Source organism: Lissotriton vulgaris, chromosome 9 (genome assembly GCF_964263255.1).
Source record: "Lissotriton vulgaris chromosome 9, aLisVul1.2, whole genome shotgun sequence".
Taxonomy (NCBI): Eukaryota; Metazoa; Chordata; class Amphibia; order Caudata; family Salamandridae; genus Lissotriton; species Lissotriton vulgaris.
The window spans coordinates 978565921-978593708 of NC_141697.1; the positions used below are offsets into that span (position 1 = coordinate 978565921).

At 49.1% G+C, this 27788-nt stretch overlaps 1 protein-coding gene across 5 annotated transcripts in view; it reads right to left on the bottom strand.

Moving 5' to 3' along the window:
• Window positions 1-27788, bottom strand: part of DCAF1 (DDB1 and CUL4 associated factor 1) — a 1123544-nt gene that overhangs the window by 382479 nt on the left and 713277 nt on the right. The window lies entirely within an intron of this gene.

Consider the following 27788-nt stretch of genomic DNA (forward strand, 5'->3'; position numbering starts at 1 on the left):
GTACACACAATACCTTAATCCAGATGAAAAGATAGTTGAAATAAAAGGTCAATAGTTAACTCAGGAACAGCAAACTGAGCAGAGCTCAGGGAGACTCCTTTCTCACACGAAGGCGGTTGGAAATCTGAGGCAGGAAGCTTCTGCTGGGGAGTGTGAGGGCAGGGCAGCAATGCTGTTTGGCTGACTTTTGGACCAAACAATGAGGAGGTCTGGTTACCAAAAACTACAGTCCCTATGGGCTTTTCTATGCAGTTTTCTTCTCTATGATACTGCTTTGGTCATTCTGTTATTGTGAGACTCCCACCATGACGACGGGGAAGATACAAGCATGTGAATCTATGAAAGATGAAATACTGGAGAAAGGATAAGATTTAAGTTTATACAGCGCTCGAATGCCGAGGCGTCTTGGCGCTAAAGTGAGAGAAGAGATCTAAGAGTGTTAAAACTAAACAGTTAGGACGCCGGAAAAAGCCATGTTTTTATTTGCTTCCTAAAAACTGTCAAGCTTTGTTGAAGTCCAAGTATCATGGGTAGTTGGTTCCACACCCTGGCTGCACACAATGACAATGACCCCCCCCCATCTCCCCTCACACCCCCCCCCCCCCTCCCCAGCTCTGTAAACTTTAGTAGTGCAAATGAGGCCGGAATTTGCCGACCTGTGACTTCTGGTGGGAGTATACCACTGAAAGATTCTTCGCAGATCCGTCTCCCCGCAACCATATATAGTCCTATGTACAAGGAATAGGACCTTAAATTCCATGCATTGCTGTATGGGAAGCCAATGTAATGATCTAATAGCCGCAGAAGTGGGGTGACCTTTTGGAATATTTAGGAGTATTCTTGCGGCAGCGTTTTGTATGGGGATAGGACTAAGGCCACCACCACAGTTTTTCGTAGCTCCTGCAAAATAAAAGGGAACTACTTCCGTAATAGTTTCAAGATATAGGAGCAAGTGAAGGTTACAAGGTTAATTTGCACAGAAAAACCCAGTTGATCGTCAAAGATGATCCCCAGGTTTTTTACTTTAATAGATGGTGTTGGACACATACCCGCCTCTGCCGACCACCATGTGTGGTCCCACAGGAACGGTCCGCCACCAAACTCCATGACCTCTGTCTTATCCGTGTTGATCTTAAGGTAATTATTACTCATTCAGCTCATGATGTGACTCAGACACGCAAGGAATCTAGCAGCTACCTGCTCCGCCAGTTTTGATACCGAAATGATGATTTGGTTATCGTCGGCATATGACACAAATAAGAACCCAGGCTGTCTAATGAGACTGGCGAGAGGGGTCACATAGATATTAAAGAGCGCCGGTGACAGTGTCGAAGCCTGTGGGACTCCACACAGCAGATGGAAGGTTTCTGACTGCAGACTTTCCCAGTGTAGAGTTTGCTCCCTATCTTCTAGGAAAGAGGAGAGGAGGGCCAGAGCCGCCTCCCCAATCCCCACGCCTTCAGCCTTTGCACCAACACCGTGTGATTCACGGTGTCGAATGCTGCTGATAGGTCGATGAGGATTGATCCACCCCTCCCACCCCCACACACCTGTCTCCGAATCTCCTCCGTTGCTATAACTAGCGGCGTGTCGGTCGAATGCCCTGATTGGAAGCCATGCGGACTGCAATCAAGCACATTGTTGCTGATCAGATAAGATGTCAACTCCTGATTAATTGCCCTCTCAAGGATTTTGGCTGCAATCGGTAGGCACGAGATAGGGCGATAGTTCTTAACCTCTAATTGGTCAAGAGCTGGCTTTTTCAAGATGTGTCTGATACAGGCCTTCTTCCAGACCATCAGGTAGCTCCCTGACGTGATCACCCGATTTAAAATGGGTGTTAGATATTTAATAGTGGTCTGGGACAACCGATGTATCACAGTACAGGGATCCCACAGTGACTTGGTGGAACATAAATATTCATTTACTTCCACAGGAGTAAGAGAGTGAAACCTGTTCAGCTGACATTGCAGTGGAATGTCATCTATGGTGACATGTTGACAATCAATGCTTCCCTGCCTGTTATTTCGTAGTTCATTATAAATCATATTGATTGCATGATCTAAGTATTTAGTTATGCAGCAGAATATCCTTGGTGCAACAACATCAACTGTTGCACGGCTAAACACTTATAAGGTCCCAAATGCGAGAGCCATTGGCTATACCAATGCTTGTTTTTGGTAGGCACGGGGAAATTAAGGGATTGCCAAGAATCACAAGATGTTGAGCGTCCCTGCCGAGACTCGAACCCGGTTCCCTAGCTTCCAGGTCGACCGCTCCTCTGCAGTTAGGCCACATCCTCTCATTTACTTCAAAGCTTTCTCGAAGTTGCAACAGAATGTTTTTAGCTATAGTACCATAAATGTCTGCCCAGCGTGGCTCCATGGAGCACCTGTCAGCATGATATGCTTACATCCACCTTGAAATGATTTTTGTTGCCGCCCATTGAGTGACAAAAGTACATTTCAATGGGCCCGACATACCAGGAACTATGAAGGGCGCGTATCTTACCACCACCTACCTGTTATACTGACTTACTAGGGTGTAATAAAACGTCAATTTGCAAATAGATTTTTGTAGCACAATTTTAGAAAGCACCGTATTTGGCAAACAATATAAGTAACATTAAGATATGGTAATTTTCATTGTATAGGGATTACTCCCATATCAGCTTGCAAGCGCCAATAAGCTACAAAGCCAGCATTTACACATAAATAACATACAATGCCTTTCTCTTGTACGGTTCAAAAGTGCGCTAGATTTACAACCTCAGCTACAGGTTTCTGGTTTCTTGCGGTCCAAGTAGGCCTAATGTGGGCTTTCCAGCTCGTCTCCCACCGCTACTATCCAATGAACTCCAATGAACTCACCAGTGGCCATGAAGTGTGAATAGCTGATGCAGAACTGCACATTACAACAAGCATTTGCAATGCAATAGGTCTCGCCTTAGGAAAGTTGGAGCTATTGGTATGGTAAATGACAAATTTTTAATTTATGTTTTTTTTTTAAATAACATAATTAATAGCTTTGTCATTTACAATGCCAATAGTGCAAATGCTACTTACCAGTATGCATCTGTTCTTGGCATGTAGGGCTGCTGACATTCATATCTGTGCATAGTCCGCCACCTAGTGTTGGGTCCGGATGATTGCACATTGTTGTCCTGGAAGAGTCTTCGAAGTATCACGAGATAGGTGGCTCCTCCCCTGGACTACAGTGCGCATGGGCATCGCCTCCATCCCCAGATTGTTTTTAGCCATAGGCAGAGATGGAGTGCAGAAGTGAGTGATGACCATGCTATGAGCATATGTTTGTATATGAATACATACTGCAGCTGCTACAGGCGCCGGGGAGGAGGGTGGGCGATATGAATGTCAGCAGCCCTACATGCCAAGAACAGATGCATACTGGTAAGTAGCATTTGCAGTTCGAGGCATGTGGGCTGCTGAATTCATATCTGTGCATAGAATACATAGCAGTCCCTCCATTAGCGGCGGCCGCCCGTGCCAGCTGCAGCAGTCTGAAAAAGCGTTTTTAGAACAGCCTGACCAACAGCTGCCTGTTGTTTTGAATGCACGTCTACACAGTAGTGCTTGGTGAAAGTATGAGTGGTAGACCATGTGGCTGCTCTACAGATGTCTTCCAAGGGAATGTTACCTAAGAACGCCATAGAGGCCCCCAACTTTCTAGTGGAGTGGGCCCTCGGTGGTATAGTGAGAGTGCGCTTTGCTTTAGCGTAGCAGATCTGAATGCACTTTACTATCCATCTAGCTATTCCTGCTTTGGAGATTGCGTTTCCCTTGTGTTGAGTGGCAAAAGCAACAAAAAGTTGTTTGGTTTTGCGGAAATCTTTTGTCCTGTCCACATAATACATTAAGGCCCTTTTTACATCAAGAGTGTGGAGCATCCGCTCCGCCAGCGTCTCTGGGTTTTGGAAGAACACCGGCAATTCAATAGTTTGGTTCATGTGGAACTGTGAGACCACTTTGGGCAAGAATTTAGGGTTAGTGCGGAGCACCACCCTGTTGGCATGGACCTGGAAGAAAGGTTCTTGGATGGTGAGCGCCTGCAGTTCGCTAACCCTCCGTAGCGATGTGATTGCTACTAAGAAAGCCACCTTCCAGGTCAGAAACTGCAGTTCGCAAGAGTGTAGTGGCTCAAAGGGGGGACCCATCAGCCTTGTAAGAACCACATTGAGGTTCCATTCCGGTGCTGGTGGAGTCCTTGGTGGAATGACTCTCTTGAGTCCTTCCAGAAAAGCCTTGATAGCAGGGACCTTAAAGAGTGACAGGTGTTGCCTATTTTGGAGGTATGCTGCCATAGCCGACAGGTGAATGCGGATGGAAGAGTAAGCTAGATTACACCGATATAGGTGAAAGAGGTAACATATGATGTTTTGAATGGAAGCGTCTAGCGGGTCAATGCTGTGCTCCACGCAGTAGACGACAAACCTCTTCCATTTAGCCGCATAACAAGCTCTAGTAGTGGGCTTTCTCGCTTCCCGAATGATGTCCATGCAATCGGGAGGAAGATTAAGGTAGCCAAACTCTAGGACTTCAGGAGCCAGATCGCCAGGTTGAGCTGTTGCGGATCTGGGTGCTGAATGTCGCCATGGCTCTGCGTCAGAAGGCTGGGAGTGAGATGAAGCCTTTGATGCGGTACCACGGAGAGTTCCAGAAACGTGGTGTACCATGGTTGGCGAGCCCACGTAGGAGCAACCAGGATGAGAGTCATCGAGTGCTGCCTGAGCTTGCGTGCCACCAGCGGTATCAGAGGTGCTGGGGGAAAAGCGTACGCAAATCTGCCTGACCAGTTCATCCACATCGCATTGCCCTGTGATTGGGGGTGTGGGAACCTGGCGGCGAAGCTTTGGCATTTTGCGTTCTCCTTTGTGGCGAACAGGTCTATCTCTGGATGACCCCACCTTTGGAAGTACGGTTGGAGTACTGATGGATGTAACTCCCACTCGTGCATCTGATGGCTGTGTCTGCTGAGCAGATCCGCCATCTGGTTGTCCTTGCCTGGGAGATGTTCTGCCATGAGGAATATGTTTCTCTGAATGGCCCACTTCCACATGCTCTGAGCCAGATGAGACAGCTGTGGAGAGTGTGTTCCCCCCTGCTTCTGGATGTAGTACATGGCCGTCATGTTGTCCGTCCGGATCAACACGACCTTGTTGCACAGATGTACTTTGAACGCCTTTAAGGCCATGAAGATTGCCATCAGTTCCAACACATTGATGTGCATCTTCCTTTGCTGAAGTGTCCATAGTCCCTGCACTGTGTAATGGAGTACATGAGCTCCCCATCCCTGGAGAGAGGCGTCCGTTGTCAGGATGATCTGTGGGACAGGCTCTTGGAATGGTCGGCCCTTGCAAAGGTTTTGTGGCTTCCACCAATGCAGAGAGTTGTACGCCCGACCGCTCACCAACACTAGGTCTGTCAGTTGCCCATGAGCCTGAGTCCACTGACGTGCCAGGCACTCCTGAAGCGGACGCATATGTAGTCTCGCGTGCGGGACAATGGAGATGCAGGAGGCCATCATGCCTATCAACTGCATGAACACCCTCGCTGGAAGCGAGGCCTGGGGTCTGAATCGTTGGATCAGCGCCTGGATGCCGGCGATTCTCACTGAACTCGGCTGCGCAGTGGCCGCCAGAGTGTTGATTGTCGCGCCCAGATACTGACGCACGTGGGCGGGCTGGAGATGGGACTTGGGGTAGTTCAGAGAGAATCCCAGATCGTGCAGGAGGTGAATGGTGCGTGACACGTGGTCTACGCACTGCTGTTCCGTCTTTGCCTGAATAAGCCAGTCGTCGAGGTATGGAAAGACATGGACGTGCTGGCGACGGAGATGCGCTGCTACAGTCGCGAGGCACTTGGTGAAAACTCTTGGTGCCGTGGTGACCCCGAACGGCAGGACCCTGAACTGGTAATGCTGGTCTAAGATCTTGAATCTGAGATACTTCCTGTGTGAAGGATGCAGGGGAATGTGAAAATAGGCATCCTTCAGATCCAGCGTCGCTAGGAAGTCCCCCTGTTGGAGTAGGGGAAGCACCTGCTGCAACGTGAGCATATGGAAGTGCTCTGAGTTGATGTACCAGTTCAGGGGCCTGAGGTCCAGGATCGGCCTGAGTGAGCCGTCCTTTTTGGGAATGAGAAAATACAGGGAGTAAACCCCTGTTCCCTGTTCTTGCAATGGAACGAGCTCTATCGCCCCTTTTTGCAGCATGATTAGTACTTCTTGCTGCAACAAGGTCAAGTGCTCGTCGGACATAGCACGGCCTCTTGGCGGTATGTCCGGTGGAATGGACGTAAGTTCTAGACAGTACCCGTACTGAATAAGAGACCTCACCCACCTGTCCGTGGTGATGGACCTCCACGCCGGCAGGAACTGCTGTAGTCTCCCCCCGACAGGTGTCGTGTGATCGGGGGGAAGTGACAAGACGTCACTGCTTGTTGGAGGCGGTGGACCTGGAGGCATTGTTTCCACGTCCTCTGCCCTTGATATTATTGCCTCTGTAGCCACCCCTGCCCTTGTTGTTATTATACGAGGACTGGGTGTTACCCTTGTAGTATTGCGTGGTTTGGGGTGCCTGGCCTCTTGAGGTGCCTCTTGAATTGGAGCGGCGAAAAGAACCACCCCGAAACTGCTGACTTTGTAAAGCCCCCATAGACTTGGCAGTTTCGGTATCTTTTTTCATCTTTTCTAGGGAGGCATCTACTTCAGGGCCGAACAGATGGTCAGGATTCACCGTCTGACCCAGTAAAGTGGTTTGTATGTCGGGCTTGAACCCAGAAATTCGAAGCCAGGCATGGCGTCTGAGTAACACGCTTGTATTGATAGCCCTGGAGGCAGTGTCTGCTACATCTAGGGCACATTTGATGGATGCATTAGTAATGAGTTTACCCTCCTGAATGAGCATCTCCCCCGCCTCCTTGTATTGGTCAGGCAAGTGTTGTAGGATGGCCTCTAATGTGTCGTAATGGGCCCTATCATAACGTGCAAGCAGGGCTTGGGTGTTAGAGATCCTCCAAATGTTTGCTGCCTGTGCAGCAATGCGTTTGCCCGATGCCTCAAAGATCTTTGACTCTTTGTCTGGGGGAGGAGCATCACCAGTGGTCTGCGAATTCGCCCTCTTTCGAGCGTTGGACACCACCAGGGAGTCCAATGGCAAATGTCCCTTAATATACGTGGGATCCGTGGGCGCCGCCTTATACTTCCTGTCGATGCGAGGATTGACCACCCGCGCCCGGGTGGGCTCCTTAAATACCTCCTGTGCATGCTTCAGCACCCCTTGGAGCATAGGTAGCGTCTTGACTTGCTTTTCGGCTACCGAGAAGGTGTCGACCAAGAAGTCCGCATCCACCGGGTCTGAGTGCAGTTCGACGTCATGGTTCGCTGCAGCTCTTTCTATTAATGCATTAAACGCCGCCGAGTCCTCCGTCGGGGACGTCCTAGTGGCGAAAAGTTGAGTGTCCTGACCCGACTGCAGGTCGTCCGTGTCGCCTCCTGCTGTCCAGGGCACTTGCTCCTCGTCCTGATCCGAGTACGCAGGATATGTGTACTCGTCGTATTCCTCCTCCACCTCAGGCACTGGGGAATGGGCCGGCGAGCGTTCCATGGCTTGTGGGGACAGAGGTTCCATCAGAGCCGAAGAGTCCGCAGAGTACTTTTTGTTCTTTAATGGAATCCGAAAGGGTTCCAATGGCGGCTCCGAGGTAATCTTTCTCTTGAGGAGCGACAATTTTCCGGTGTTGGCGTCGATTGTCACCTCTCGACGTTCCTCCACCGCGAGCGGTTGGAGCCGAAGCTTCGATACCACCAAGGCAGCTTTCGGCGTCAATGCTTGTTGAGAATGCCCGCTCTGCTTAGGCGCGAAGGCCTTCGGCGCCGACTTGGGAGGAAGGGTAAAACGGATGGGCGTTTGTCCCTTGGCAGGCTTCGGCGTGGGCCTTGGCACGCCAGCGTCCTGGCTGGGAACCACAGTGGACTGGTGGATCCGCTTCAAGGATTCTCCCACCTTCTTAGTAAGGGATGCCGAGGGCTGGACTGTCTCGAGCGTCTCTTCGTCTCCGAGAGCCCGGTCGTCTGCAGGCCTCTTCTTCGGTGCCGACGCCTCATGGCCCGTCGCACCGTCGGCGTGACGCTTCTTCGAAGCCGTCTTCGGGTCCGCGACCCCTCTCGGTGCCGACACAGCCGCGTCGGAAGTCTTCACCTTCGGCGCCGACCCCGAGGACTTCGGGTCGGCCATTTTGGCGCGGCTTTTGTGGTCGGCCATCTTGGCGTGGCTCTTCGAGTCGGCCATTTTGGGTTTCGTGGAAGTTGACGCCTCCAGAACCTTCTTTACCAACGCCAGTTTCGGTTTCGGTTTCGCATCCGAGGGTGCGTGACCGGTTGGCTTCACTTTCGGTTTCTTGCCAGAAATGTCCGTGACCGGGCCCGGGGGCGGGGACGTAGGACTTGTAGTAAGATCTCGGGTAAGGCCCGAAGGCGATCCCTCGACCTGGGCCGTATGACGGGGGGAAACCCCGGAGTCCGTTTGGGGATGCTCTTCCTCTGAGCTATCTCCCATGGCGGCACAAATCAGTTCGTCGTCCCCTACCTCACCGGAGACTTCGTCGCCGGCCTCCTCGTCCGCGTCGTAGGCCTCTTCTTCGGACGCGGCAGAGTCCGACTCTTGCACGCCGGCTTCCTCCTCAATCGACTCCTGAAAGACGTCATCAGGTGTGGGTGCCGAAGCCGACAACTGTGCCTGGAGTCGATTAGCCCGGCGAATCTTCAAAGTTTTCTTACTCCTAAACTTTGAACAAGCCATGCAGGTGTCTTCACGGTGATCCGGCGACAAGCATGTGTTGCACACAGGGTGCACGTCGAGGTGCGAGTATTTCGAGTGACATAGCGGACACTTCTTGAATGGAGTCCGCTCCATCGCAAATGAGTTAGTGTAGGCCCGTCCGCGTCGAAGCACGTGGAAGGGCAGTAGGAGATTGGAGCTGAGAGTCAGTAAGAAAACCCGAACGCAACTATACCGACGCCCAGCCTAAAGACCTTTTGGTCTCAAGTAAAATCGAACAACTATCGGTTCCGAAGGAGGGAACCGAAAACACATCCGAACCCTATGGCGGAAAAAAACAATCTGGGGATGGAGGCGATGCCCATGCGCACTGTAGTCCAGGGGAGGAGCCACCTATCTCGTGATACTTCGAAGACTCTTCCAGGACAACAATGTGCAATCATCCGGACCCAACACTAGGTGGCGGACTATGCACAGATATGAATTCAGCAGCCCACATGCCTCGAACTTATAACTTTCACAAATGTGACACCTATAGTAATGCAACATGTTTTGTATTTACGTGACTTACATGTGTTGATATTACAAATAAAAATGGCTTTTATTTCTTTTGAATAATTAATACTTAAAAGTGATTCTAATTTATAATGGCAATAGCTTAAACTTTTGTAAATAACTTTTGTGAACATTATGTTTAGTGTATTTTATTGTGACGAAAATCCAAGAACAGAAGTGAAATATTAACATCTTTTTGTGACATTTGTAATAAAGCTTGAAACATTGAGAGAACATATTTGAACCAGTGATGCTGTGGTGGTGCGGAGTGATGCAGTGGTTGCGAGTGCACTGACAACTGGTGGTGTGTGCCTGGCTAATGATGTGGTGGTATCCCCGAGTGCTGTGGTGGTGTCCCCGAGTGCAGTGGTGGTGTCCCCGAGTGCAGTGGTGGTGCCCCCGAGTGAAGTGGTGGTGCACCTGAGTGGTGTCCCAGAGTGATGTGGTGGTGTCCCAGAGCGATGTGTTGGTGGTGTCCCAGAGTGATGTGTTGGTGGTGTCCCAGAGTGATGTGTTGGTGGTGTGCCAGAGTGATGTGTTGGTGGTGTCCCAGAGTGATGTGTTGGAGGTGTCCCAGAGTGATGTGTTGGAGGTGTCCCAGAGTGATGTGTTGGAGGTGTCCCAGTGTGATGTGTTGGAGGTGTCCCAGTGTGATGTGTTGGAGGTGTCCCAGAGTGATGTGTTGGCGGTGTCCCAGAGTGATGTGTTGGCGGTGAATGTTGTGTGTGTATCCGCCACACTCATCCAGTTCAATACAAGGAGGTATGCACATCGGTAAACACCGACATGCCAAGTAAACAGACCACTAACATGCCAAGTAAACACACAATCATTCCAATATCGTACTGCAAACTGTTACGATCTGAAGGACACCGAGAAACGTAATTAATACTTGGTATTATATGGCTAAAAATACATCAACATCCGCCAACTTTAAAAGTGCCACAAATCAAAGTACCAAGGGACACGGAGAGGTGATGAGTCAACTTAACAACCCTAGATGCTACAGAAAAATAGCCAAAAATCCTACTGCAGAACTACAACAACTACTTAACCCAATTTTGGAGAAAGGTTTGGCTGAAGGAATAATTGGGAAGAAAGAATTTGAATACCTTAAATGTAACAACCCAAGAATACCCTTATTTTATGTCTTACCCAAAGTCCACAAAGACATTAATGCCCCCCCCGGAAGACCAATTGTCTCCGGGTGTGAATCTCTGTTTGAACCGGTAAGTTTGTGGATTTTTTCTTGAAACCCTTCATGTCCGAGGTTAAATCATTCCTCCGAGACACGACTGATTTTATCAATAAACTACCAACAATTACGTTTGAACAAAATGAGGATTTCCTTGTAACAATGGACGTAAGTTCACTGTACACCCAGATCCCTCAGAGTGACGGCCTAGATGCTATCCAGTACTACCTTGACCAACGACCAAAACCGACTAGAGTACCAACAGAGTTCATCATGCAATTAGCTACATTGGCACTAAAGAAAAACTATTTCAATTTCAACGGAGAGTTTTTCTACCAGATAAGCGGTGTAGCCATGGGGTGTCCGTTCGCCCCAGAATTGGCTGTATTATTTATGGCATTATATGAAGAGAAATTTGTTTACCAGTCAAATCCATTTTCTGAGAAAATCACGAGTTGGAGTCGTTACATTGACGACGTCTTTTTAACTTGGAGAGGATCAGAAGAAGATCTAAAGGAATTTCATGAGTGGCTTAACACACGCACAGAAGAGATAAAATTCAGCATGAACTTTTCAAAAGTTAAAATGTCATTCCTCGATGTTGAGGTATACCCAACAGACGAAGGCTTGGTGACGACATTATACAAAAAATTGACAGACAGAAACAAGGCTTTACATTTCAATAGCAATCATCCGCGAAACTTAAAAGAAAATCTCCCATTCGGACAGTACTTGCGGATAAAAAGGAACTGCCATTTCAAAGACGAATATATGTTCCACGCTTCCAATCTGACAGACAATCTAGCGTCAAGAGGCTATCCCGTAAAACTACTAAAAAGAACTATGAAGAGAGTATGGTGGATCCCCAGAGAAACACTACTAGTAACAAGCATTGGAAATGCAATAGGTCTCGCACCATTAGAGTTAGTGTTTTTAGAATTGTTTATGGGTTTTTTTTGTAAATATTTAGCATTTTTGTTTCCTGTAGCCAATGCTAAAGAATTACAAATAAAAAAAGCCATAAACATTTCTAAAAGCTCTAACTGAAATGGTCTGAGACCTATTGCACTGTGTGAGGGTGAGGGGTTGAGGGTGAGTGAGGGTGAGGGTGGGTGAGGGTGGGTGAGTGAGGGTGAGGGGTTGAGGGTGAGTGAGAGTGAGGGTGAGGGTGAGTGAGGGTGAGTGAGGGTGGGTGAGGGTGGGCGAGGGTGAGTGAGGGTGAGTGGTTGAGGTTGAGGGTGAGGTGTTGAGGGTGAGTGAGGGTGAGTGAGGGTGAGGGTGAGTGAGGTGTTGAGGGTGAGTGAGGGTGAGTTAGGGTGAGGGGTTGAGGGTGAGTGAGGGTGAGGGGGAGTAGTTGAGGCTGAGTGAGGGTGAGTGAGAGTGAGGGTGAGGGTGAGGGGTTGAGGGTGAGTGAGGGTGAGGGGTTGAGGGTGAGTGAGGGTGAGTGTGGGTGAGGGTGAGTGAGGGGGAGTGGTTGAGGTTGAGGGTGAGGTGTTGAGGGTGAGTGAGGGTGAGGGTGAGTGAGGTGTTGAGGGTGAGTGAGGGTGAGGGTGAGTTAGGGTGAGGGGTTGAGGGTGAGTGAGGGTGAGGGGGAGTAGTTGAGGCTGAGTGAGGGTGAGTGAGGGTGAGTGAGGGGTTGAGGGTGAAGTTTTGAGGGTGAGGGTGAGGGGTTGAGGGTGAGTGAGGGTGAGGGGTTGAGGGTGAGTGAGGGTGAGTGTGGGTGAGGGTGAGTGAGGGTGAGTGAGAGTGAGGAGTTGAGGGTGAGTGAGGGCGTGCGTCTGCGTACATGTCTCTGTAGGTGTAGTGCTGCAGCCCCCGCATTCATATTGGGCAGCCCCGCAGGCACCCCTAGAGAGCCTTGCAGCCAGCTCAGACTGGATAGGTGTGCTGCATTGTATCAATCCATATCCTGCTCCCACCGCAGCCTCCCTGAAGAACCATGGCAGACACTCGCGTTTCTTTCTTGTACTTTATTTTATTTAGAAAAAAAGCAGAACCTAGAGAATATAATACATCCACCTATAGGAAATGTTTTCGAACTAAAACGGCCTGCTAATATAAAAATATGCATTTTATCAGATATATATCGTGTGATCTTTTCGTGAAACAAATGGAATGGCATATTTTGCATGTGCAGTTTCCCTTGCTGATATTGCGAAATATACCATGAATGACGATGCAGGCGATATATTTTATTAATTGTATATCGAAAGGACATATTTCCCCATACCTTGACTACAAGCAAAAGAGAGATTGCGCGTAGGAAAGAGGTGAGGAAGGCGGATCGCGCCCTGTTTTCCTGTAATTAAAGAAAACGCTCCTTTTAATAACCTTGGATGCCAGGCGGTCGTATTTCACGCGCCTCGGGCAGACGGACGGGGGGGTGGGGGGGGGGTTTGGCTGGAGCTTGTACACCAATGTGAGTTTTGGGTGGGAGACGGCACCGCCTGCTCGAGAGAGATGGTTTTTGCACATAAATCTCCGGGTTTTGCCTGAATGGCTTCAGCCCTGCGTTTCGGATGAAGGTTACAGGCGATATTTACGGCTGGCTCGCCCTCTCGTTCTATCATTGCACGTCCCCCGGCCCCCACCGTGTGCAGCAGGGCGTTGGGGGAGGGGGGCTGCTTCAGTTTGTCCTAACGCTGCCAGCCGAGCCGGGTTCCTCCTCATATGGCAAGGCACGAGTGACATAAACCCCAGCCTGTCCAAACACTATCTTTGATTTGCCAGGAGAGCAGTTGGTCACAAATGTATTTTTTTCCAGGCTTAACCCTGGCAGACGTTAGCGGAACACGTGGCAGAGCTGTCCCTGAAAAGATAAATGCTGGATTGCGCAAAAAAGAGAGAGCGAGAAAAACAACCCCGGGGAGGGAAGTGGGGGCTTCTGGCGTTTTACATTTCCATATTTCAGCTACCTGGAACAACAAGACGGACGGACGAAAGAGAGGGGAGGGGGGAGGAGAAATGCGACACGGCGGGAAGGGGAGGGGGCGGAGCGGGTAAACAAAGACGGACGTGCACGCGCTTTTAAGCTCAATGCGCATGCGCATTGAGCTTAAAAGTCACGGGCACTGCAAGGAATCGCCACGATTCCTTGCAGTGTAGATAAAGAGCGGATAAGTCCCAATACTCTCGCCTTGCTCGATGCGCATGCGCATCGACAGGCGAGACCTAAAAAGGACAAAACCAACTCTCAACAGGATAGTATGTGTCTCCACATTTTGCCCCAATTCGAATCAACTCAAGAAAACCATCCTACAAAATTGGCATCTAGTAGAAAATGTAGATGAGACACTAAAAGAGAAGCCATTATTTGCTTTTAAAAAAGACCAGAGCGTGGCCAACCACCTAGTACGAGCAGCAATGAAGCAGAACTCACCTACAATTAACACCATGCTAGGAATACCACCTATACAGGGACACCACAAATGCGGATCTTGCATTTGTTGTGCAAGTACGGAAGAAGGATGCTTGTTTCAACATAAGCAACTGTTCTGGAAACACGAAAAGTTTACGAACTGTAAATCAAGATACGTCATCTATGGCATAAAATGTCCTTGCGACATGCTATACATCGGCAAAACAAGTCAGGAGATAAGATGCCGCATCACTCAACACAAATCACGGATAAAAAAGAAAGTCACAACTGCCCCACTTGTCAACCATTGGATCACTCATGAACACACACTGGAGGATCTAAAATGGACAGTCATCGCAAAAATTGAAAAAGACCCCAGAGGAGGAGATATTGAGGCAAAACTATCCCGCCATGAAGCCATGCTCATAGTCAAGTTTAATACAGCGACAAATGGTCTTAACGAACTCTCTGAGATCTACCGTTTATAAATACTTCAAACCCATCGAAGACATATGAATGGATTCGGGCTACCGTCTCCTGCGCAGGCTGTGAGCCCGACTACACATGGTCACATGACACATACAACGTCTCCATGACGACGAATCTGAAAAGACTACAATCCCCACAAACCCCAGGACCAGGAAGTGAGTTAAAAACCGGGACACACGAGATCAGAGACATCGACTGGATGGTGCCGGTAACTGCATTCATTGACAGAGACCGAAGAGCGTGGACCCCCAGATATACTCATCATACTACAATCTAACAGGTAGATCGGAACACCGTGGCAGAAAAGTACCACCGCTCATCTAGTTTTTCCGAAAGAAACTGACATGAGCCTTCAATTTCTTTCAGGAATCAATCAATCCAATAAGGCGTTTCACCGTGCGAATCCGGGAAACAGCCCCGTCTCCACGCTTCAACTAAATGTAAGTAGCCCCCGTTTTTACGATAGCAGCTACCGCCACCAGCTTAACCATCAGGTTCCCTGACTAGTCCCTCCATTCTTGTAGATCTCCACTTCCACCTCTAATTGATGAGAACAAGACTTATTGAGAGCGCGCCACGCGCAACACTATGTAAGTACTCACGAGTGAATGTGACAATCAGGAAAGTGCTATTGCGGTTTTTTCTGAATTAGAGGCTAAAACAGGTTTTGTTTTTATTACAGTCTTACTTTCAAAAGAGAACTCAGCAACTAAAAGGTATGATTAGTTTCCCTTTCCCCCACTGAAGCGTTGAGAGGTAGAGTCCGATCCCCTTGGTTGACCCAATTTTGTTTCTCCATTCACAGGCGCTTGGTCCTGACGAGATTTCCCCACAACAAGGGGTCATCGAAACGCGTAGACCTTCTCTACCCAGCATTAGGAATTTTCGATTTACTCTTAAACACATGAAAACTCTTTAGTTGTTTATTTCCAATGCTATACTTTTCAAAAATCATGTTGTAAATAGAATTTTCGAATGTTTATATGTGTATACATATCAGTGTGTTGTCCCGTATGAATGTGGAATGCAAGTTGTCAATTTGTCTTTAAAGTGTCTTTTTTACCCGTTTCATTCTGTTGTTTGACATACTTTTGTGGAGTTATCTAAATGTTTATCTAAAAAACAAAAAATTGCTCATTGATATGATGCATATGTGTAAAAATAATTAAAGTCATTTGATTTATTTCGGACAAAACTTTTCTCCGAGAGTCACTGTTTCAGTCAGCGATTCGAGTGATCATCCTTGGTCCAAGTCCAATTAGTTAGGCAATACTGGTACTGTTTTTGGTTTATTACAAATCAAAGTACAGCACTTTAACAGGGAATCCACTTAGCACGGATCATATTTACTTTTCAATGCTAGGAATTTACAGGATTTAACAGAACCCCTGGCATTTACAGGAGCCTGAGGATTTTTTTTAAATGTACAGAAACCCGACTTTCAATAGGAACAAAATATGTAAAAAGGGGGGTTTCATGCGATTCATTGTTGAGTTTTTAACATATTAGTACATACAAATAAATCCTACCAACAAAACAAAAATGTATGCCAACAGCAGCAGCAAAATCCATGCCTACAAGCCAAGAACAAAATGAAAACCGCACTGTAGCAGCAAAGAAACGGACAGGGCACAACGCTCTGAGGAAAGCAGAGGAGATCTGAAATGTAAAGTACGGCACACACAAAGCAGTCATTTTGCTGATTACACTAGGAGTAATCATGCTGTACGTAGGGTTAACTTTAGAGAACTGTAATGCAGTAAGCGATTGCAGAAATCATTGGCGTCGCACAAACAATTGGCAGACGGTAAGTAGGCTGAGCGAGACTCCTCTTTCACGCATACTCCAGAAAGGCATTATTTTATGTACCTATGTCCATGTAAAAAGGAGCCTTTGGTTACGTCTTATGTACTTGCAAACAGTATCCTCACCCTCTAAAGCACTCGCATGCATCAGGAGGTGCAGGGGTTATGTGTGAATGCTGATCTGTGGAAGGGTACCAAAAGAACTGTTCAATTTGCGGAAATGGATGTCTGCAGGTATGAATGACTGCAGGTGAGGCAGTATGGATGTCTGCAGGTACGGCTGCAGGTGTGGATGTCTGCATGCTTGCTCCACGTGTACCTGTATTCGGAGTGCCTGTGTGTGTAAGCCAAACATACTGGCTTTAACAATCATTCTTTTCACTAAAAGCCTCTCAGTTTGAAGGCGTTTTACGCATATACCATACAAATATGTTTGTGGAATTCGAAAAGTATGAAAGGAAAGATTTATTTTTCAACATTAAGATAGGTTTCAGCATTCTTGCAAATTCATGTTTACATCACCGTCTACTCTAATCAAAATATTTCAAAGGCGGCATTCAAAACGTATTAAAATAAACAAGTTGCCTCTACTTGATTCTTACTTAATATGCAGCACTCCAGGCTGACCCCCGTGTGCCTTTAATTCACCACCGCAGCCCAGGGAGTTTCTTCAAGTTCCCGCCGGGCCGCCGCGCTGCCTGCGGCGACCCGGAAGCGGTTGGGCAGCCGGCTAATCGCAGCGCGGCCCCAACCGGAAGTCCCGCCCCCATCGCGGCGCGAGAGAGAAGCCACTGTCCGAGGAGCCCCGAGGGCTCCTGATCGAGTCCCGGTCCCGAGATGGGGGACCGGGTGAAGAGCGGCCGGGCGCATGGGGAAGGCGGGGCTCTCATGTGGTGAGAGCCCCACAAAGCGCTACCGCCGCCCGAGAGGCAGAACCGCCGCCGAGCACCGCCAGAACAGGTGAGTGTGTTGAGGGAGAGGAGGGGCGAGTGGGGGTGGGGTGTGCACGTGTGTCTGTTGTAGTGTGTCTGTGCGTGCGTGTGTCTGTCTGCGCGTGTGTCTGTTTAAGGGGGGGGTGCGTGTGTGTGTGTGTATGCAGTGTGTGTATGTGCGCATGTGTGCGTGAGCCTTTCTTTAAGGGGGGGTGCGTGTGTGTATGCAGTGTGTGTATGTGCGCATGCGTGCGGGAGCCTTTCTGTGCATGGGAATATCAGGCACGGCGACGCGACGTGCGCGCTCACGAGCTACAATCTCCAGGAGGACAAGCTCGTCACAGTCTGCAGTCCACATTCCCCGGAAAGCGGCGACATTAGTTGTCTCCCTAGATAGCAAAGCTTCGCTTTGCTTTCGTCTAGGCGAGACCTAAAAACATGAACATTGTGTGTTGGCGAAAAGCCCGTCAATGCTGCATTTCCAGCGAGGAAAAGGTGGCCTACTAAAAAAAACCTTTAACTCCCAAAGAAAAAGACACAAATGTATTACTAAAACAAACCTCGCAATAACTGTACAGCTTCGAGTGAAATGAAATAACGCCACAGCTGTAAGACCTGCCAGCTGCGCGCGCTGCTACTTTGAGTCACGGGTGGGGTCTACCAATGGCCCCCTAGAGCAAGAATGCAGCCATGCTCTCTCTTGCATTCAGTGAAAAGTTAAGCAATGGCTTGTATAAGTCCAGAGCCCTGGAGGCAATTAACGATGCAATCCAGGACACAAGGAATTGGGCTAGAGGCGACACATCCCAGTTTGGTATGGCCCTATTATGATGCCTAAAGTGAGCTAGGCGCTCGCCCCTAAAACATATGGTGCTCTGCAGATCACGAATTCAAGCAAGGCTAACTCAGCATTTTATTTCTGTGAAGTGATTACATAGTAATACCTGTAATTTACATAGATTAGAAACAGCAGAATAATAGTGTGAGATAATATTTGTATGTGTGTGTGTGTGTGTGTGTGTGTGTGTGTGTGTATACACAAATACATATAAATACATATATAAATGAGTTCTCGTCCTGAAACATAACGCCTTGCTTCTGGAGCAGACGCTTGCCAGGCTACTCGTCAGACACTCCCACAGCAGAACCTTCTCTTGGCGTGCCATATATGCGATCCGGGTAAATCCAATCTCTTTTAAAGAAGAAATATTGGCAGGAGTTCCTGCAAAACTAGATTGTGCTGCTTATTAACAGCACTGACTCCGATCATGGAGATAATCCCACAGAGGAAACGCAATTTAATAAACAGCATTTTAAGGACATGTGTTAAGGGCGTGTGTGTTGAATGAGCAGTGTGTAAAAGGAAAAAAAAAATTAAGAAAACAAGCATTGGCAAAGCCAATAGATTTCTTCTATGCGAGAGCTATTGGGTTTGTCAATACTTGTGTTACTATTGTTTGAGAGTATTCAGGGAATATTGACTTTTAGATCATGCCCGTAAGCACTTTTCTATTATTTATGTGTGTGTTTTTCTGTTTGGAGATGAGGGGTGTGTAAATCAGAGAGCGAGAGGAGGAAGTGGAGTTTTAAAAGCAGGGAAGGATATTATAAAAAATGGAGGAGGAGGGTGGTGGTTTAACACAACTAATGCATGTCTAAAGCAGAGCTGCCGACCTTGGAACTGGGGTTCCTGGGCAAATCACCTAATCAAAAAATAAACAAATAAATAACGTTTCTATGTATAATGTAAATGGAGTCCATATAAAGCACTAAAATACCCACGCGGAAAGAAGTGGGGCGCGGGAAGTGGCTAAAGCCGGGGGTTTTGGGGGGGTGAGCATGGAAGAGGACGTGGTGGGTTAAAAGTCGCTTGGTGGGTTAAAAGAAGCTGGGGGAGAGGGGAGTGTATGTGTAATGTAAATGGTGCTTATGTAAAGTACTCCAATCCCTTCAGGGACTGGAGTGAGGGCATGGGAGATGGTGAAGCAGGAGATGGAAAACAATAGAGAGCAGGAAGGAAGACATGCTGGGTTAAAAGCAGGGGGGGTTCTTAAAAGCAGCGACGGGGTTTGTTAATAACAATGGCGGAGGGTGGTCAGTTAACACGCCGGGGAGGAGAGAAGACTGCCAGCAGATGCACTAATATAGTGTACTCAATAGCCACAAAAACAAGCTCTCAAAAGTAAATCACTATATCCCGCAGAGATCCAGCAATAGGTCTTTGATGCAATTAAACGGGGCAGTGACTAACTCCCACCCAGTTTATTTCTCATGATCAGCACACCTAACCCGGAAACGAGACGGCAGCATTATTGTTTCATAACAGAGGCAAGCTCTGCAGAAATAAATACAAGGTAGGAGAGCGCAGCCAGCGCAGCACCGGCTCAATAAATTGATACAACATGGAGCACTTTGCTTGCACGAGGCACGCAGAAAATCACTGTCTGCAGACAGAACGAGAGCAAATCCTTACCGCGTCCGATCTCGTGCTTAATGTTAAGTACTCCAATACCTTCAAGGACAGGAGTGCTGGCATGGGATATAGTGAAGTAGGGGAAGGCGCCCACAGGAACTGCAACTTCTTCGTAGGACAATTTGTAAGACAACCACATTTGCAGTCCTCCTTTCCCAGACACAGTAAAAGGATATGATAGTGTTGTTATTTCAAATAATACTTCTATTGAAGGGTGAGGGAAGACGGAGGTATGAGGGTGGGGAGGGGTTGCAAGCTTGATCTAGGGGAGAAAGAGCAACATTCAGAGGCAGGTGCCAGCGGGGAGCGACTTAATGAGCCGGCCGCGAGACACGTTCTGTGGTGGGGGAGGGGCATTGAAGCGCGAGCAAGACAGCAAAAGTGAAAGCAGACTGGCGAGTAGTGTGCGATGTGCGCGCACCATGACGAGATAGGAAAGCCAGATGGTGCCTCTGCTCATCATTGTGCACGTAACTGCACGCTCTATGCCAGCCAAAAAGCTGTGGTAGAACTTTTAAAAGTCCACTCACTAAATGGCTCGCCAGTGCAGTGCATGTGCTGGCTCAGGCGAGACCTAAAAAAAATGACTTGTTACAAAAGGGGGCTGATGGGGAGGGAGGGCGTGGAGGAGGTGGAGAGATAGAGCGGAGGGTGTAGAGAGGAAGGCCGAGGAATCGAAGAGGGAGATGGGTGGATACTAGGCAGAGAGGTGCCTCTATTATGTGTTATGGCACAAGCCTTCTTGGTCGCCGAATCAGACAATGGATTGCTGGCTTCCTCAAAAGTCAGGGTTTTTTGAGGGGGGAGCAACAGGGTCCTTTGTCTTAGGAGGAGGCTGAGTGAGGGTCCGCCCAGTGTCAGGATGAATGAGAATTTGCTGCTGTGGGGGGCAGAGTTACTCTCGGAGGAGCCAAATACTGGGCTGGCCCAGTTCCTCGGAAGAGGTGGAAGAAGCTTCCCTGAACGCCGGTCTTTTGAATGCCGAAGATGGCGGTGTCCCAGTGGCTCTGACCTGGTTTTCAACTTTGAAAGTCTGGACTGTGATCCTAGCTTCAAGACTGGTTCCGACTTTGAAGCCAAAGATGTGGTCGAAGTCAAAGGATGTGGCTTTGTCTAGGACTTGGGTGCTGATGGCTAAGAGGGCACTAGGTTAGAAGAAGTTGGGTGCAAACCATCGTCTTGTGGCGAGAACGGACCTGAGGCCTCATAACAGGCAGGGGAGCTCAATGCTTGACCCTCTAGAGGGTGAAGCTCGGCTTTGGAGTGTGGTTGAGGTGCAGGAGGCGGATAACCACAGCGCAAAAAGCTAGGCAGGCAGCAGCTCCTCAATTTCGGATCCGGAACTCTCTTCTAGCAAGAATACCTAGGCCTCAGCGCCAGAAGTTCCAGACTGCAGGTCGAATTTGTTTCCTGGTCTTGGAACATGTCTGGAGGATCGTCCACTTGTTATTGCGCCATTGAAGCTAAGGTGATGCATCAAGCAGACCATGAACAGAGGGTTTTTTTTTATTTCAGAAGGCTAGGAAAGCCAAACAGGAGGCCTCCTGGTGGTATGGGGAACAGACTGAGCATCGGGCAGTAACGGATTGGAGTGCTTTCTATCACAGGCATATTATCGGGTGTCGAGGAACCGATGGAGCTCCAGAAGAACGAGGCCCCATATGGGGAGTTGAAGGTTTTCAGATGGAGTACCAAAGAAGCTTTGCGATGCTTGAAACTGGAGAGTATGCATGACGATTGTTTGTACCGAAAAGTGTGAAGGATCCGAATGATCACGGTGACAACACCACAAGGCATTGACTCAGGCCATGTGGAACACGTTCAAACCCAGTGGCGGAGAAATAATAAAGTAACAATAGAGCTGATGTCCCTGCACATTACCAGCAACAGATGGACCCCCTTTACCTTGTGACTCAAAAGACTTCTTTGAAGAAAAACAACTGGCACATGTCCAAGCCGAACACTAAAACGCAGGAGCATGCACAGCATGAGCATTTACATCTACACATGCCACAAACATGATAGTTTAGTGACATCCTAAACAACAAAACTAAAGCAGAATAATCAAACCAGTTTTTCTTGTTGCTACATTATATAACCAAGTTACATTGTGTTAACCACTTCTGGAAGAAATAAAAAGGGGACCCCACAAAACCGAAAAGGAGCATCTGTGCCTCTGTCATGTGTGATCAATGCTATACCCGGCTTATGAACAAGAGCATTATACTAAGGTATGATACAGCTCCCTCGCAGGCTCCCAAAAGGAGTTTAAGAAACCATACCAATAAGATTAAACCCGGCCCCTTTGGTATCACTATCTGCAGGGCTTAATCAATGGGAAACTCTGTTATAATGTAAAAAACATACAAGGCCGCACAGTACAAAGTGCCTACCAATCAATCCTCCTCCTGCCTGAAGTTATCTGAGCTAATATTCCAATGCCGATGTTGGGGATCCCACTTTGAAACGGTGAATCAATTAACTTACTTCATTAGGATCCTGCAATTTGGCAATTCTTACCTGTGGGAATTTTTTTTTAAATCTACTAAACATTGATTTACTGGAATTTCAAAATAAAATGCTTGAGAAGGATATTGCAGTAAGGGCATCTCCTCCTCTCCCTGCCCAATGCCAGGACAGGAAGGGAGGAAGAAGAAGCCTAGAAGACCCAAGGAAGCGAGGAAAAAGAAGGCAAACCCACTCCAGGTGGAGAACAACCTGCCAGCCAGAACAGCGCAGGCAGTCAAAGCCGCAGGAACAGCCAGAGGCCCCAGGAAGGCTGAGTAGGCGGCGCCTGGCAAGGGAGAACATAGGATCATCCCAGACCTCAGGGCAGGAGCAGGGAGAGGAGGAGATGCCCGGGCACATGACTACGAGTGGCCGCGCACACTACCTCAAGGAGCAAAAGCAACCTACACAACGCCATGGAGAACAGGCACCCGAAGGTGACTAGAACCCTCCAGCAGAGCGCAAACCGTATGACAGAACCATTACCTCACCTAGGGCACGATAAGTCCCAAAATATGGGAACCCTCTTTGGAAGAACTTCCGCAGCAGAGGAAAAACAAAAGAGCCACGGGGAAAAAAACACCCCCGCAAAAGGCTTGACAAGCAGCCCAAGGAAGCAGAAGGCCTAATCTCAGGGCCAAGTCTGTGCAACAATACACACATAATCAACAAAAGGGCTGTCCAGCAGCCAATAATGCCAAAATCCCAAGGAAGGATGCAATGGCGAGAAACACACTCCACAGCCAGAACAACCAGCCTAAGGCTGCCCAGAATCAACCAGACTCAGGAGTCACTGAGGAGGGGACGGAGGGGACGGAGGAGGAGGAGAAGAATAAGGCGGAGGAGGAGGAGAACGGAGCCCTGCCAAGAGCCTCTGGATGGCGGAGTCAGCCGGGGCATGGAACAACAGGCTGCCATCAAATGGAAGGTCCATGAGTCGCTCCCGAATATTCTCAGGGAATACTCCATCCCGAAGTCAAGCATGGCGACGGAGAGCGATCGAGGAAGCCATAGCCCGGGCCCAGAACCTCTGAGATGTCTTGAGGGAAGCGGAGGATAAACGCTGCAAGCTCCTGGCAATCCAACGTATGATGCCTTAAGTCCACCAGACCACCCTCCTGGGACGCTGCAGATCCCAGAGACTCAGCCGAATCCCATAAACAGGAGGATGCCCGAGCCAGCACACACAAGATGTTCAGAGCCCACAGGGCAGCGCTGGTCGAGGCAAACATGTTGCGCCCCCAAGAATCCAGCCAGCGAGCCTCACACGATGGCGGAGTCAACAGTGGCGGCAGGGAGGGAAAAGCATTCCGCAAAAGAGCACTGGAGGCAGAGGGGTGGAGGGAAAGGCATGCCGGACCACGCGGTGTTGAGGCACTGGGTCCCCTCAGGCAGGACGCCTCCGAGACCCCGTCAAGGAAGAAAGCAGGGAACCTTCAAAAGGACGCAAGATTTCCCTCCCACCAGAGCCCTGGTGGAAGACCTCCAATAGATGGTCCGCCGGAAAGTGAGCAACCGGGTAACGCATACACAGGATGCCCACAGCCGTGGACACCACGTGAGCGAAGGCCGCACCTGGCTCTGTAGGGCCCCGAAAGCAGCTCCTCCGTGGGCGACGGCTGCAAACTAAGGTGGCCGTCCCCGAGGCCAAGCGGGATGGGCAATGGCCAGACCTGGTTGTCAGAAGGAGCTGAAGAATGAGGGACCTGCGGCTCTTCCGACGAACACCTCTGCCTCAGGAATGGCGGAGAGCCGCCCTTCGACGCCGGTGAAAAAGACACCACACGGCGACCAGTCTCCAGTGAGGATGACAACAATACACAGCCTGCCTCTGGAGGAGAAGGAGCGTCCGAAGACGAATCCGGTACGACCCCTGCGCGGAGCTGTAGAGTCCGCAGCCTGAAGCAGGTTGTCGGCACCATTCGGTGCCGCCTGACAAGGTTCCTCCAAGTCACCTCGCACCGGAGACGAGAGCGGAGACCGGAGAGGAGCTGGAGTCGAACCGGCCCAGGGGTGGCGCCGACCCCACCCCTGTCGAGGTAGCCACCTGCGCGGGGGAACGAGACTGCCCTGGGGAGGGACACAAAGTCCTCAGTCAGCCGCGGCCCAGAATGAGACAGAGATCGCCTGGCAACCCACGTTGCGCTGCCAGGGAAAATCCAACCTCCGACTCGCCCTCTGTCGAGGCAGCCACCTGTGGGGAGGGGCGAGAGGGGCCCGGAGAGGGATGAGGGGTCCTCACCCGGCCTCGACCCGCAGCGGGATGAGGAGGGTTCACCGACCCCTTTGGCTCCGCACGGTCCAGCTGCTGCCGGCGCCGTAGCAGCGTCACCTCGGCCTTAGAAAGGGCCACCTTGTCAAAGGACCGAGAGGGGCTCGGGGATGCGACCCGAGCCCTGGTGACCTCCTGCGACACCAAAGGGACTCCCGCAGGAGTTTGCAGTGAGGAAGAAACGGCCGTGGCCTGAAGGAGGTGCCCCAGAGGAGCCGCACCCCAACAGCACCACATTCTCCAAGCCTGGATCCGAACCAGTCAGCGCCGGTGCCGGAGCCACCGGCGGTGCCGTGGAGGGACCTGCGTGAGGCGAGGGGTCTGCCGACGCCCCAGGAGGGGGAAGGAGGGGGAAGACACCAGCGAGGCATGCAAAGCTGCCATGTATGTCTCCTTTTGGACTCTCGATGCCCCAGAACCGGGAAATTGTGGATAGGACGACGTGGCGCCACATCACCCGTGGAGAGCCCACGCCCCCAGCGGGCCGGAAACCAGCCCCAGGGACAAACTGCGACACCCGCCGGGGACCGACGTTCATGTGACATCAGAGAAGGGCGAGGACGACGATCACAGCTCTACCTGAAGCTGTCTGCCAAAGCAGACCGAGGGGAGGACGTTGACCTGGAGAGACGCGCCAAGAGAAGTGTCATGTGGCGGTCCCGCCGCGACTTTGGCTTCAACTGTTGACAGGCCTCACAGTCAATGGCGCTGTGATCCTCCCTCAAACACCACATACAAATGAGGTGCGGGTCCATCGCCGACATAAGACGCCCACAAAGCGTACAAATTTTGAAGTCCTAAGGCATTCGCACACTGTTCCACCTAAAGAATTGGAGAAAAAAGGGTCAGAGACAGGCCTGTAGCAAGGACCGGATCCGCATTGCACGCGGAAAAGAAAAAAAAAACTGACGTAGGTGAGCCGGGGCGGGTCTTATGTGACCTCGCGGACATCAGGTACTTGGACGATGCCTGGGCGGAGTCGCGTGGTGTCGCCCGCTTATGTGACCTCGCTGACGTCACGTACGCAGACGACGTCTGGGTAGAGACGCATGGTGTCGCCCCGCCCCCCCCCGGTGCGCAGGGATGCTGTGGCAAAAATGTTTCCAGATCCAGTCTCACGCCTGGGGATAATTCTACGTGAAGGAATCTGCGACTAGTACTCTCTATCAGATAATGTAAAATTATGTTGTTTAGCTACTGCTCATGCGGTTCCAGGTCTCTACTGAGCTGGTTTCCCCTTGAGAACAGAAAATTCTAGACATGAGCTAAAAAGATGGAGCTAGTGCCAGATCGATTAGGCCTCTCAAGTACTCTTAACTGGGCAACGACCTCATTCATTGTAAGCTTCAACATTGTGTTTGTAATATCGTATTTAAATTCAAATCCACTCCAAAAGAGATAGCGGGAAGGAACAATCCTGTGGCTTGACAAACCGCCCTAGATGCTATCTAAAATGCCTTAAGAGTTCACTACTTATTTAGCCCACGGCTGGAGACAAATATAAGACAATAAACACGCAACTAAAAGCCCCAAAAATTTTCTAACAGCAAATTCTATCCCATACTACAGTGTAGGCAGAATTTTGGCCATATATATCTTTATAAGATTTTTAAAGTGCTTTCCCCCAAAGGCTGTGTACAATGTATTTATTGCTAAACTATGACTTATAGCATTTAAACATACATGTGCGATGTGGAGGTTTGTATCCAGATTGTGGAATAGGATTCTACCCAGGTAGGGATAACATTCAGGACATTATTCCTCAATTTCGATAAACTCTGTTCTTCCTCCTTACCTAAACTACAATTTAGCTTTTCCAAGTACTAATTTTAAGAAAATGTCTCAGGGTATATTCATATAAAACATTTAATTTCTTTGTTCTGAGGATTCAGAGTTAAATCTAATAAAACTAAGCCATCGGTATATAAAAGAGAATGCACTTAAAATTATTTAATTTCGGAGTAAAGTTGTTCATACAAGAGAAATGATATGATAACTCACTCAGGGAGATTAAGTGAGCTATTGCCCAGAGCCAAATGCTGCTGAGCAGAGCTGCCGCCGGCGGCAGGGATTGACCTGCGAGCCCTAAGCTCCGGAGTCTGCTGCTCTGGCCGCTGCGCTGCGCCTAACCCTTAGATACAAGGAAAGGAGTACAAGACCTCAAATACATCCTGATTTCAAACCATTATCAATCACAATCAAATTAGATAAACCCCTATCCCCTACTAACAGAATTTTACACCAAGTTGAGTAATGCAAAGCCACTATTAGATTCAAAAGTGTCTGAAATGTTCCTAGCCACACACATTTGTTCCACAAGAGGGGGCGGTCCATAAAGTCAAAGGCTGTTGAAAGGTCTATAAAAGCAGCATTAACATGTTGATTCTTCTTTTTCACTAATTATCAAGAATAGCCTGAAGAACTGATATAATATCAATGGTTTACTAATTAGTCCTGAAACCAGATTGTTCTTGTGGCAGAATATTCTCCCTTGCCGCCCAACCTGAAAGATTTGCGTCGAAGTTCTTTGCAAATAACTTCCCAATAGAATTTAATAAAGCAATCTCTCAGTAGTTTCGAGGGCTGCTTTTTTGTGTAGGGTTAAGATTATACTTCCAGTCCAGGAAAAGGGAATAACTTGTGCTGGCTAGCAGTGTTTAAACACTGGTGCTAGAAAGGCAGCCCAGGCTTTTACGCTTAACTTCAATACTGATATCGGAAGCTGGTCAGTGCTGTTTATCCAGCAAATCTAGATGAGCAAATTAACCGGTCTCTCTTTTGGAGAGAGAATTTCTCTGGGACCACAGGCAAGCCTTGATCATTTGTAAGAGCCTTCAATCTATGTTGGAGCTTGTACTTGCAGTCGGCGAATCCTCCCATTCTGGGTCTTAATGCGTGTATGTTTATATACTTATTCCTGTGCACACTGGCATACCAGGGGCCATATTATACAATACAGGTCACTCTCCTTGTTAGCATCGATCACACCTTTCAAAAAGTACACCCTACGTAATCAAGGAGAGTGTGCCGTATTATATTGAATCCGCTGCTCCCAGGGCAGCCACAAAGTATTTCTGCCCTGGGGGCAGAGTAATCAAGTGAAATACGGAGCGGCTTTCAAGCAGCCACTCTGTGTTTCATTGAGCAGAGGGCAACCTGCCTGCACTTTCAAATGGGATTAGAGATCCCCTTGCAGGCAGGTGCAGTAAGTGACTGCACCCGCCTGTAAGGGGATGTCTGGGGTTTCCATAGCACCGCCTTTCCCCCTTCAAGAGAGCTATCAGGCCGCACACTGACAGTGCACCACCAATTAGGAGGCTCGCTGTCAGTGAGACTCTTGACAGCTTCTTTGTCTCTGCACTTGCGTCTATTATACGGCACAGGTGCAGAGGCAAAGGGATTCC